Source organism: Ptychodera flava, chromosome 15 (genome assembly GCF_041260155.1).
Source record: "Ptychodera flava strain L36383 chromosome 15, AS_Pfla_20210202, whole genome shotgun sequence".
In the NCBI taxonomy this organism is placed as follows: domain Eukaryota; kingdom Metazoa; phylum Hemichordata; class Enteropneusta; family Ptychoderidae; genus Ptychodera; species Ptychodera flava.
Genome location: NC_091942.1, coordinates 29,148,958 through 29,159,780, shown reverse-complemented (window position 1 = coordinate 29,159,780; position 10,823 = coordinate 29,148,958). Strand labels below are relative to the sequence as shown.

At 38.6% G+C, this 10,823-nt stretch overlaps 1 long non-coding RNA gene across 1 annotated transcript in view; it reads right to left on the bottom strand.

Moving 5' to 3' along the window:
- Positions 1-8,496: 8,496 nt before the first annotated feature.
- LOC139151807 (uncharacterized) overlaps positions 8,497-10,823 on the bottom strand; it is a 2,545-nt gene continuing 218 nt past the window's right edge. The window contains exons 1-2 of the long non-coding RNA XR_011556494.1: positions 9,858-10,823; positions 8,497-9,219 (exon numbers count right to left, since the gene is read on the bottom strand). The exon at positions 9,858-10,823 is cut by the window's right edge and continues 218 nt beyond it. This is a non-coding gene — a long non-coding RNA (uncharacterized lncRNA). The remainder of the gene's footprint in view (positions 9,220-9,857) is intronic.

Genomic DNA, 10,823 nt, shown 5'->3' with positions numbered 1-10,823 from the left:
ACTTCATTCAGCCGTACACTGTGATTTCATCCCATGAGGCGTGTGAATATTCGGAACATGGACTACCGTAATTTCGAGCCTTTTTTAAAAACCATACAGCAGCTAACCGTGTCATCATATCCTCAAGATTACAATCAAATTAATACGCCGAGTAGATCTACAAATCTAACCTTTTAAAATGGGCCACTGTCGACCACGATTTTTTCTTGACCTGCAATATCTTTCATAAGTAACTTGGATGATAGAATGCACATAATCAATGGTACAGGCCAAGGCTGTTGATGTGCAGCTACTCTGCTCTGAGCTGGCTGCAAGGCTGGGCCAGACAGCCATGGCGTCATTTGCATGTAATTAGGGTTTCTTGACCAAAAATTTTAAGAGTATTATTTTCCTGTGTTTTTTTTTATGACCTTTGACCTCCCCTATACCTATTCAGCTAAGCTATGGCAATGGCTGGCCTAAGTAAGAGTCCAAGAGGGCTAATGTCTATTGAACAATGACCGGTAGGGGACCAAATTGCACACCAAAATTTTTGGGATGTCCCTTAGCATCATCCCGCATCTCATTCATTATGCATATATACAATTATGAGCTTGCAAATAGAGCTACAGGTCTGATTTTTTGTATGTAGGGGTAAATATTGGAACAAAGTTTTTGGCCAAAATGTCACATGACCAGCAGCTTCCTGTACCTCATCAATTATGCACATTTCTAATTTTTGGCTTGCTATTAAAGCCAGAGGTCTGATTTTTGATACACAGAGATAACTATAAGATATAACTTTTTTGACAAGATATCACGTTACCTCGATGACCTTTGACCTAGCTAATAGAGCTAGAGGTCTGATATTTGGTACACAGGGGAAAACTGTGGGATAGTACTTTTTAAACAAAATGTCACGTAACCTCGATGACCTTTGACCTTAAATATACATATGTATCCATAACTCAGTGACCACAAGTGATACACCCTTCATATTTAGTATGATGGGAGACCTTATGACACCACATCCTGAACCTCATTAATTATGTGCACATCTAATTCTTAGCTGGCCAATAGAGCTTGAGGTCTGATTTTTGGTACACAGGGAAAACTATGGGATAATATTTTTGACAAAATGTCACGTGACCTCGACGACCTTTGGCTATAAAATACGTTTATACCTATAAATCAGGAACCACAAATGCTACAACCTTCATATTTGGTATGATTGGACACCTTATGATGCAACATCCTGTATCTCATTAATTATGCACATATCAAACTCTGAGCTAGCCAACAGAACTAGAGGTCTGATTTTTGGTACACAGATAGGATAACGCGTTTTTTTTACCTACTATCAGTATTTTTTTTTCTCAAGCCTTTCTCAAATTATTTGTTCTCTTTCACCTGTCGACAATTTCCTCCCAAATCCTTAGCCCCGAAATCAAATGGTTCTCCCCTTCCTATGACTACAGTATCCGTGGCACATAACATGTAGGTCGGACGCGTGGGGATTTCTATAATAAAGCTAGATTAACCCTTTGAGGGATAGAAATATGTATAGTATTGTAGCAGTCGTTACTTTGACTTCTTTTATTGAAGAAATGGGTCGTTAGAACTGCGCTCAAAGGGCGTATTGGACCCATACGAGCGATCTAAACAAAGTATCAAAAGTACGTTGTCGATTGGAGAAAGTTAAAGCATGTTTGTCATAATATACCTTGTAAATTATAAATTTTGAAGCTGTTTTGACATAATGCATCTAGATATCATGCATGGAATATATTTTTTGGAAACAAGAAAATCGCTCATGTGCAGTTACTGCCAACCCTCCCTTATTTCCATTTACCTAATTGTGATACATTAGGAATATATACAAATGAATACTTGGAATCCTTAAGGGACTGTTCAGAATTTACTTCCAGGGGGCGGAGGATTTTCAGGGGGGGCACTCATTTTCCCCAAGAAAAATTAGGCGGGCAGACAAAAATACCTCAAGCTTTTAGGGGGGCAAGGAAAAAAACATTAACTCAATAGTTGCCCAGAATTACTGATCTATACAATAATCCAATAATCTTGTATGTGCATCCAGAAGATCTTGTGGCACTGCATCAATGCTATGGTGTCAGATTGTTGAAATATTGTGTACACAAGAAATTTGCTGCAGTCCAAGAAGTGATCTCAGTGTGTATGAGGCGAGGAGAAATGTGGATTAGGCTTACATATTGTGTATTGATGCTAATACTTTTGTGTCCCATTCATTCTGATATGTATGATCAAAGATTTCTCAGTGACGGCTGGCAGAAAAGGAAAAAAAAAACCAAATTAACATGTATTGTTTACTGTCATCTGAAAACATGCGCATTATGACTATTTTAAAATTAAAGTTTGTTAAAAAAAATTGAAATATGAATGCTCTGTCAATTTTGAAAACTACTGCTGACAAAATGTGAACTTTGACTTACACAGGGTTATCTGCATTTTAATATGAACATTGGATTGTGAATGGAATGAGCAATATAACATGAATTCATGTTACGGATAAGGTGTTTTGATCAAGAAATGTTCTAAAATATTCCTCAGAATTGTTGCTTTCAGTGGTGGCAACCAAATTTGAAAAAAGAGAAAAGTAAACACTAGTTGGCTTTCGCCAATTTTAATTCCTAATGTTTAAAACTTTCACCGTGAGTCTGCAAGATATTTAGCATCATCAAATGAAAATGTATGCTGAACTTGTGCATGTACATCTCACTTTTCATAAATATCTGGATCTCTGCAAATGATGTACCATTAAGCTTCAAAGATATACCGGTATATCACTTTGCCAATTATGTGCTCCTCTGATTTTCTGTTCACCATTTCCAACTGACTTCTGTGCTGGTCTTTGTGTGCATCATCTGTATCAGTGAGACATAACAAAAGAAGTATTCATATTTAGTAATTAACTTTCCTTCAAAAATTTACAACCAGATATGTTTATTGCTAGCCTTTTCAAAAGTGCACCACTTGCAGTCCCTGCAAAACATTCTTTTTATAGTCACATAACCCTGAAATGTCTTTTTATACCATCGATTAAATGTCCACTACAGTTCCTGCAACTTGTCAGACTGGATATGTCTTAGCGTGCAAGCATGCATGTATATATTAGGTTAGGCAAACAATAAGTGCAAGCTATGAGACATGGTTTATCACATGACTTATACATTGGCTTATTTAAAATAAAACAACACAACAAAGCCTTGTCGAATAAAAGAGGTCTGACGCAAGTTCTTGTATATCGATCTTGTGCCAATTTCGGTTTACTACTTGTTGACAAACGTTGAATTATATTGATTGTCGTACTACTAAATGTGGATGTCTACAGCACTACAAGAAATTTGCCAGGCCAAATGATCGATGATCAAGCGACCAAATGTGACATAACCATAAACCGTAAAAGACTGAAATACAATGCGAAAACACAATGTGTCACTATCGTTAGTAATTATACTGGAATCACATAGACAGTGATGCTCATACGGACTAGTAATAGAACAGCTTTCTACCGCCGTATAGTGGTAAAGCGTACGTATACAGGACAAATTTGTAGCGAACCATTTCACGAATTGTCACAATCTATTCCTCAAAAATCTAATTCAAGTTCAGGCATCGATCACTGTGCAACAATAAAAATCTGACACGTAACTCACATTAAAGCAATCCGTTACATGAAGTGTCTTTGTCCGCCGGAGAGTAAAAGAATGTTTCGTGCCAGTGCAACGCCCTCAACATGACTACAGAGTTTACTTTGTTTTTACTGATGGGAGTACCGACGAGACATTGCTTACCGTATATCTCATACATTGGAGGCCAAAACATCCATTGTGAATCTATGTCAAAGTAAGACCCATTTAGGATGATACGTTTATTGCGCTATATTCATATGAAGTTCCAATATCAATTGCCGTCTAATAAATATTTCGGGAGCGTTTGCCTTCTAGTATGAGACAGTGCTCTAAAGCCTTTGCTAAGGCATGTACTTTAGTGCCAATATTAGAGAAAACATACGATACTTTCTTCAAATTATTTTAACTCTATGATTTATTTCAGTAAAAGTAAAATATATTTAAAATAATGCATTTAGTAAACTATATACTACTACTATAGTCAAAACCTTATTCTTTAGGGCCAATATAATAGAAAACATAAATGATACTTGACACAAATTAATTTTACTGTATGATAGATCTTAAGTAAGATCTCTTTAGATAATACACAAAGCAGTGTTCGCGTTTACGCAAAAAATGCGTATTTACGCATTGAAATTGACTCCCTAGGACGAGATGAGTGCCCGCTTGAAATTAAATTTGTTGCAACATTTCTGTCGATCACCCATTTTGTGTGGAAAGTTTTGGATTCTCTGGGCGTAGTCTGAAAAATCAGCATCGTTGTTTAAAGGGCACGTTATCATGTCAGCTATGCCTATGAACTACGTTGCTAATTTTCAGGCGAGCGATAGTTTCTGAAACTGATGACACAAAGTGAGTAATTAACAGAAATGTTGCAACAAATTAAATGCCAACCGTGCACGATCATCGCGTCTCGCTGTTCCCAAATTTGATCAAGCACACATGCAGCATGGCGTCGAAGCAACCAACTCTATTTTCTTTCAACTTTGCTCCACGAGTTCGTGAAAAATGATTCAGAGGATTAATCGAAACTCTACCGGGCAACCCAACGTGGAGAACACGGAGAAGCGCAGTGAAATTGAACCCATGTCGGTATTCATGACGTATTGTCCTGTTGTCGCCGATACAACAACATGCAAAAGGGGGGGGGGGGGTCAGCGCCACGGTAAAGCCGTGAGCCGTGATGATGATGCACCGGTTACCAAAAAATCCAGTCCACAACCACACGCAGGCCACCAAGAGCAGTGAGAGACTGAATATCCATGGTTATGTTTTGATGTATAGTATAAATGTATAAATTTTGAACACTGCCAGTGCCTGGATTAGCTGCAATACCTCTAACCTTTGGGTTGCCCGATGTGTTTTGACGGCCACATGTATACCCTTCGCTGTTACGTTTCAGTATGTTTGAAACACAGCCCAGTTGTTCAAGTTTTTAAAATAATGTTACATGTACATCGTACAATCCGAATTGGTAGTGTAAATTTATTGTACGGCTCATCGTATTTTGTAGTCAGTTTTATTCATCAATCGAGCGTGGAAGTGAAATTACGCATGCAAATATAGCCATTACGCAATTTTAGTAGACTAATGCGTATGCCGTACAAGAGGAAAAAAAGTTACCGCGAACACTGACAAAGTACACTTTTTTATCTGAAGTTTCAATATTAACAGCTTTCTAATGAAATTTTGAGACGCGTTTACCAATTAAACATGGCTTAGCCTACACCGTATACTCAGATGTTACTACAGACAAGACGAAGTCAAATGCTCGGTCTGACCAGCACAAATGATACGAATGTTGATACGACACAAGAAAGTGGCGTTGAGTAATAATAATTTATCATGAATCCATCGCAACAAGTTCACAAGTGATAAGAAAAACCCGTTATTTTCGGAGCTGTACTTTTATTCCGCCATGCGTGTTAATAAAGACATATTATATTAACAAGTTCCATCAATAAACTATGCCACGTTTCCACACATATCCACGCATGACAGTTCCTCTATATCTGAATGAACAGAGTCAATAAGAAAGGATGAGAGGACTCAAGAAAAGTCGCACGGGAAGAGGTTTTTATGGTGCAATGTATTATTGCACTTTTTGAATCTCCAGGCCCAAGAACTTTTTATTGAAGTGGGAAAAACTCAGACAGTTTGTCGAAAGCAGTAGAGGGACAACCTTTTAGCGACACTCTCGTTCGCCTCAAATCTTTCCTAATAATGCCATGTGGGCAACAATCCAATATGAACAGGCCTTGCATGGTTGTAGTTTGATTGTTTTTTATATCAGCCAGTCTTTGAAGAAATGCTCTGGTGTATATACTCAAAAACTTGTAAAAAAATAGATTGATACATTTATCCGCCGATATTTCCTTTGGCATCCTCCTATAGCCTGAATGTGCATGGCAAAGAATTAGTCGCTAGCATCTTCGGATTGCAGATATTCAAAGGGCGATCGAATGATGCGATAACTTTGTATTATACGAAAGTAGGAATCAAAATACAAACCTATGAAGTATGTGGTAATGTGTTGGATATTTACAAAATGTACACAGAGAAACAATAGATATTGTACCTGCTTCCAAGAGATGAGCACATTCAATCGCAATCATTTTTTAACCTACTCTAGGAAATGGACATATTCCACTGTTCCAGAACTTTATAAAGAAACCGTCAAACTTAAAACCTAGTGGTAGATTTCAAAAGATTGTCGTATAATAATAGATCTGCTAAGTTTGAAGGTTGGTGAGCGTGTTGGAAAACAATCCTAACGTGTGTAGAATAACTTGAACACAGACTGATTTGGGACTTTTTAAAATATAGTTTATGCTATTGTAGCATTGAGCTCTGCTTTATGACTGAGTGTCGATGGAAACTTGAAAAAATAAATACATAATCGAACCCCCGATCGGAAAAAATGTGCCACCATGCAGCGGTTGTCCGACTGGGCGTCCATCTTGCCAGCGCTCAAATATTGAAGAGAAATCTTCACTTACTGCTCACTTTAGAAGATGAGGATGACCTGGCTCGCCTTTGCCCTGACAGGTACGTGAGTTCGCTAGTATCAATGGTTTACGCCATAGCATTGTGAGCGAAGCCATGATACATCATGTGAACAGTCAGGACATCATTGTGTGCGTTGCACTTTTTTACCCAAAGCACGGATAAAAAGAACCTGATACGGGTCAGTGCCCATGTATTAGAGTCTCGGCTGAGAGTGGGCTGAGATTTTTCGATTTTGTCTGTCACTTCCGATAAGCTTGCTACCTACAACGAAGCCGATGTTTTAAATTTTGAAAACCTTTCACTATGTGAAATAGTCATCTATAAGGTGCATTAAGTCATCCTGGGCTACTCTGCACAAAATTACGTGGTCGAACAGTTTGAAAATTTCGATAGACCCCCGGCCAATCAATGTAATTAAGCGAAAAAATCTGATGACGGCGAGCCCGTACCTAATTATGGGACATCCAGTATGTCCATACCACAAAAGAACCTAAAACGGGTCGGTGCCCATTTATTAGAGTCCTTTTTCACTTACATCTCTATCTTTCGCAATCTTGACCAATCCATAAAAACCCTGATAAGTCCACGGATTAGCATAATTCGTTGTGTTGACTAATTAATTACACGATGTGCACATGAGAGATAAACGTCCTTATGATTGGGTGTAAAATAAATAAAGAGTCAAGAGGCTAGGTTAGCTTATATAATCATTTATTTTATTTACTTCGATCAGTCAGAGCATGAAGAAAAGGAGAGGAACTGATAGAGAAAACAGAGAGAAAGACTCAATACGTCTGGGCCGCCTGTGGTCATCAGTGCGTGAAGGGCGCCACCATACACCAAAAGTACAAAGTCTCAGCATATGCAGAAAAAACACAGAGCACGTACAGGCTCTATTGTGATGGTCTGGCACCATGGTGACTTGGTAAACACTGATGAGCTCACATCTAATTTCAGTTTGACCCTACCAACAAACATAGCTACTCCAAATATGCCAGAACAAAGTCGTATTGTTGTAACAGCAATGGACGCCTTAGTAACTTGCCAATAGAGTCGCGGTTTTTCTCCTGTCATTCTGTTTTCGTGAACTCAGTGGGTGTTTTCTTCAAGTTCTTCTCTGCCTTCCCGTTTAACGAAGACTTTTCTGATGTCACCATAAGGGACAAAGCGATACCACTCCAAAAAGAAATCTAAGGGTGCTAAACTTGCGGTGTTGTCACAAGAGAATTTAGAAGTCTGTCTGTCTGTCTGTCTGTCTGTCTGTCTGTCTGTCTCTGTCTGTCTGTCTCTCTGTCTCTCTGTCTCTCTCTCTCTCTCTCTCTCTCTGTCTCTCTGTCTCTCTGTCTCTCTGTCTCTTCTCTCTCTCTCTCTCTCTCTCTCTCTCTCTCTCTCTCTCTCTCTCTCTCTCTCTCTCTCTGATAACATTAAAACATACAATAAACTGCAAACCCTACACTTGACTGTACGCATGGTATAGTCACGTTGATCGCTCTTCTGTGGGAAAGGGAAGTTTCATTAACATTTGTTCAGGGTGACTTACTAGCAGGAAGAATTTACGCCCTTTATGCAAGCCATCAACATTTTAAAAGAAGTTATCAAGTTTTAGCGGGTATATCCTGTTACAACAAACAACATAGCGAAATGAAATACTCTGTGTACCATCAGTTAGACAGAATTTTGGCCAAAGTTACCCCAAGTCCCACTACCCCGACCTACAGAACACAAACGGAATACCTCTGTGGTGATCTATACAGCAATAGGCGATTCACTTCCTAGATACAGAAATGGACAAATTCTAACTCTCCCACGAAAAGAAATTCTTCATCACTGATACATATAGGCGAGATATTGCCACATTTATTGCAGGAAAAAGACAAATGGCTTTAAAGTTCAAATTTGGATACAATTGAGAATTTCACGATAGTATAAATGTGACAAATCAACAAAACAATGTCAAGAAGCAAAACAACATACATGCGGAGAAAACGAATTGTTTGCGCGATACATTTTTAATAACAGTTGAGGAAAATATGACGTATTGAAAGTAATATACGGGAATTGTTCCATGTCGTCTCGCCCTTGGCAACAGCTGTTTGTTGATCGCAATGACTATTTGCTAGTAGACTTCAGTGGTAAACGGTGGACGTAGCCAAGCATGTATGGAGCAAATCCAGAATATTTGAATGACAACTAAGTGTAAGGATATGCAGCACATAAATCATCTTCGTCGCATTCACCGATCTGTTACAACTCAATTCGAGGAACCGTGGCCTTAATCATTTCGGTTTTTCGTGCTCGCAGGTCATGGTGAAAGATGCGTCACTAGACATCGTTCCGATTATTACGTAGAGAAACAGTAGCTATTCTAAAGCAGTGCTGAATTTAGGTACGCCCCATCGTTCTTTAAGGTTGTCAGTGGTTACCGGTACACAAACACTGTGGGAGTTTCCCCGCCATTTTCTTCAACGTTCGGTTAACCATGACTATAACGATATTTATTTGTTTGGGCGCTCTTTTGGTGAAGGCGGCTTCTCTGGAGGTTTGGGATTTTCTGGCTTGTCTGAAACAAACAGAGACGTGGTGTAGTCACAAACCTTGCTCCTGTCACTGTTAATAATTAAATTCCACAGTATCGCTCGGAGTGAATCTCATTTGAAATGTCCTCGTTCATCTGTTTTCGTAATTTTGACTGAAACAATAACCAGTTTGTAATTCCTTGGCTCCCTTTGCTGGTATAAATCCAAGGCCATCTCTATTGAAAACAAGAACCTTGATCTAAGTCAGCGCTGAGAGGTTCATACATGTATTGCTAACGCGCAATATACATGTATCTCGTTAGCATCTACCGTATATCTCAACATGACTAGCAAGCCTGCAGCGTGCATGTTTTGCTTCGAGTTATATAGTTCGATAAATTAGAAAAACACTTTCGTTTGTGGCTAATGCATGAATCAAAGTATTTTGCTGTTATTTTATTGAAGTTCGATGTAACCATGATACAACGACGGTGACATTTTACATTTTAGTTATGTCTATTGTTCACTGCTTGTGATAGGCATTCAAACTCATATATAGCCAAACGTGCTGTCGGCACGTATACGTCACACATATATAGCTATCGAAATTTCGGTTTCTTGCAAGTGAACTTTGTTGATTTTTTGTTGAAAATGATTTCAGAGTGCTCTCTGAAAGCTTTACCTTTTTTATCCGGATCCGACATTTCTCTGATCTTCAGATTCGGGCGTCGAGAACACTTATTGTCAACGTTTGTTGCGTTTGAAGTCGCCAATGCTACAGGCGACGTCAGCCGATGGTCTACCTGGTGATAGCGCTCGTTCTCATTATATCAGCTAGAGGCCACGTGATAAGGGCGGTCCATAGATATAAAAGCCACACTACTAGTATTGGCTCGTTTGTAAACCATTAGATATCACGATTGGCTTTCGCGATCAGACGATGCGTATCTCCTCCCTAGAAAAGTCACGTCATCTTTGGCCAATAAGCGAGTTCCATTTGCATATGTATGATGTGAAAAGCATCAATCATCTATATATTGTACTATTTTAGAGTTTGACAGAATGCCAAGGATTCAATAAACCTTGGTTAATGACTTATATGGTGAGAGGCTGATCAAGAATTGAAACGCGCTTATTGAAACCAGTGCGGAGCGATATATATACTACAGAGAAGATGTTGTTTGCTCAGTACCACTGTCCCTCCTGCACAGGACGGAGCTTTGTCCCTCAAACACAGTCGCTCCGCCAAGGAATGTCACAATTGGCACCATGGAGAAGGCTTTTGTCAAACCAAACAATGCGTACCTCCTCTCCTGAAATATCACGTCATCTTTGGCCAATAAACGGGTTCTATTTGCATAATTTATGTGATCAGCATTCATCATCTATATATTGTCCTAATTTTAAATTTGACAGAATGCCACGGATTCAACAGAGTCCTTGATTAATTACACATACACACACACACACACACACACAAGTATATATATATATATATATATATATATATATATATATATATATATATATATATAAACAGATTACTTCAAGTACAAAGTAATGAAATCTATTACTTAAGTTTCATGCATCTTGCAATCCTCAGATAGAGTGAAAGGATTTCTAGCTCGACACTCTTACATATATGATT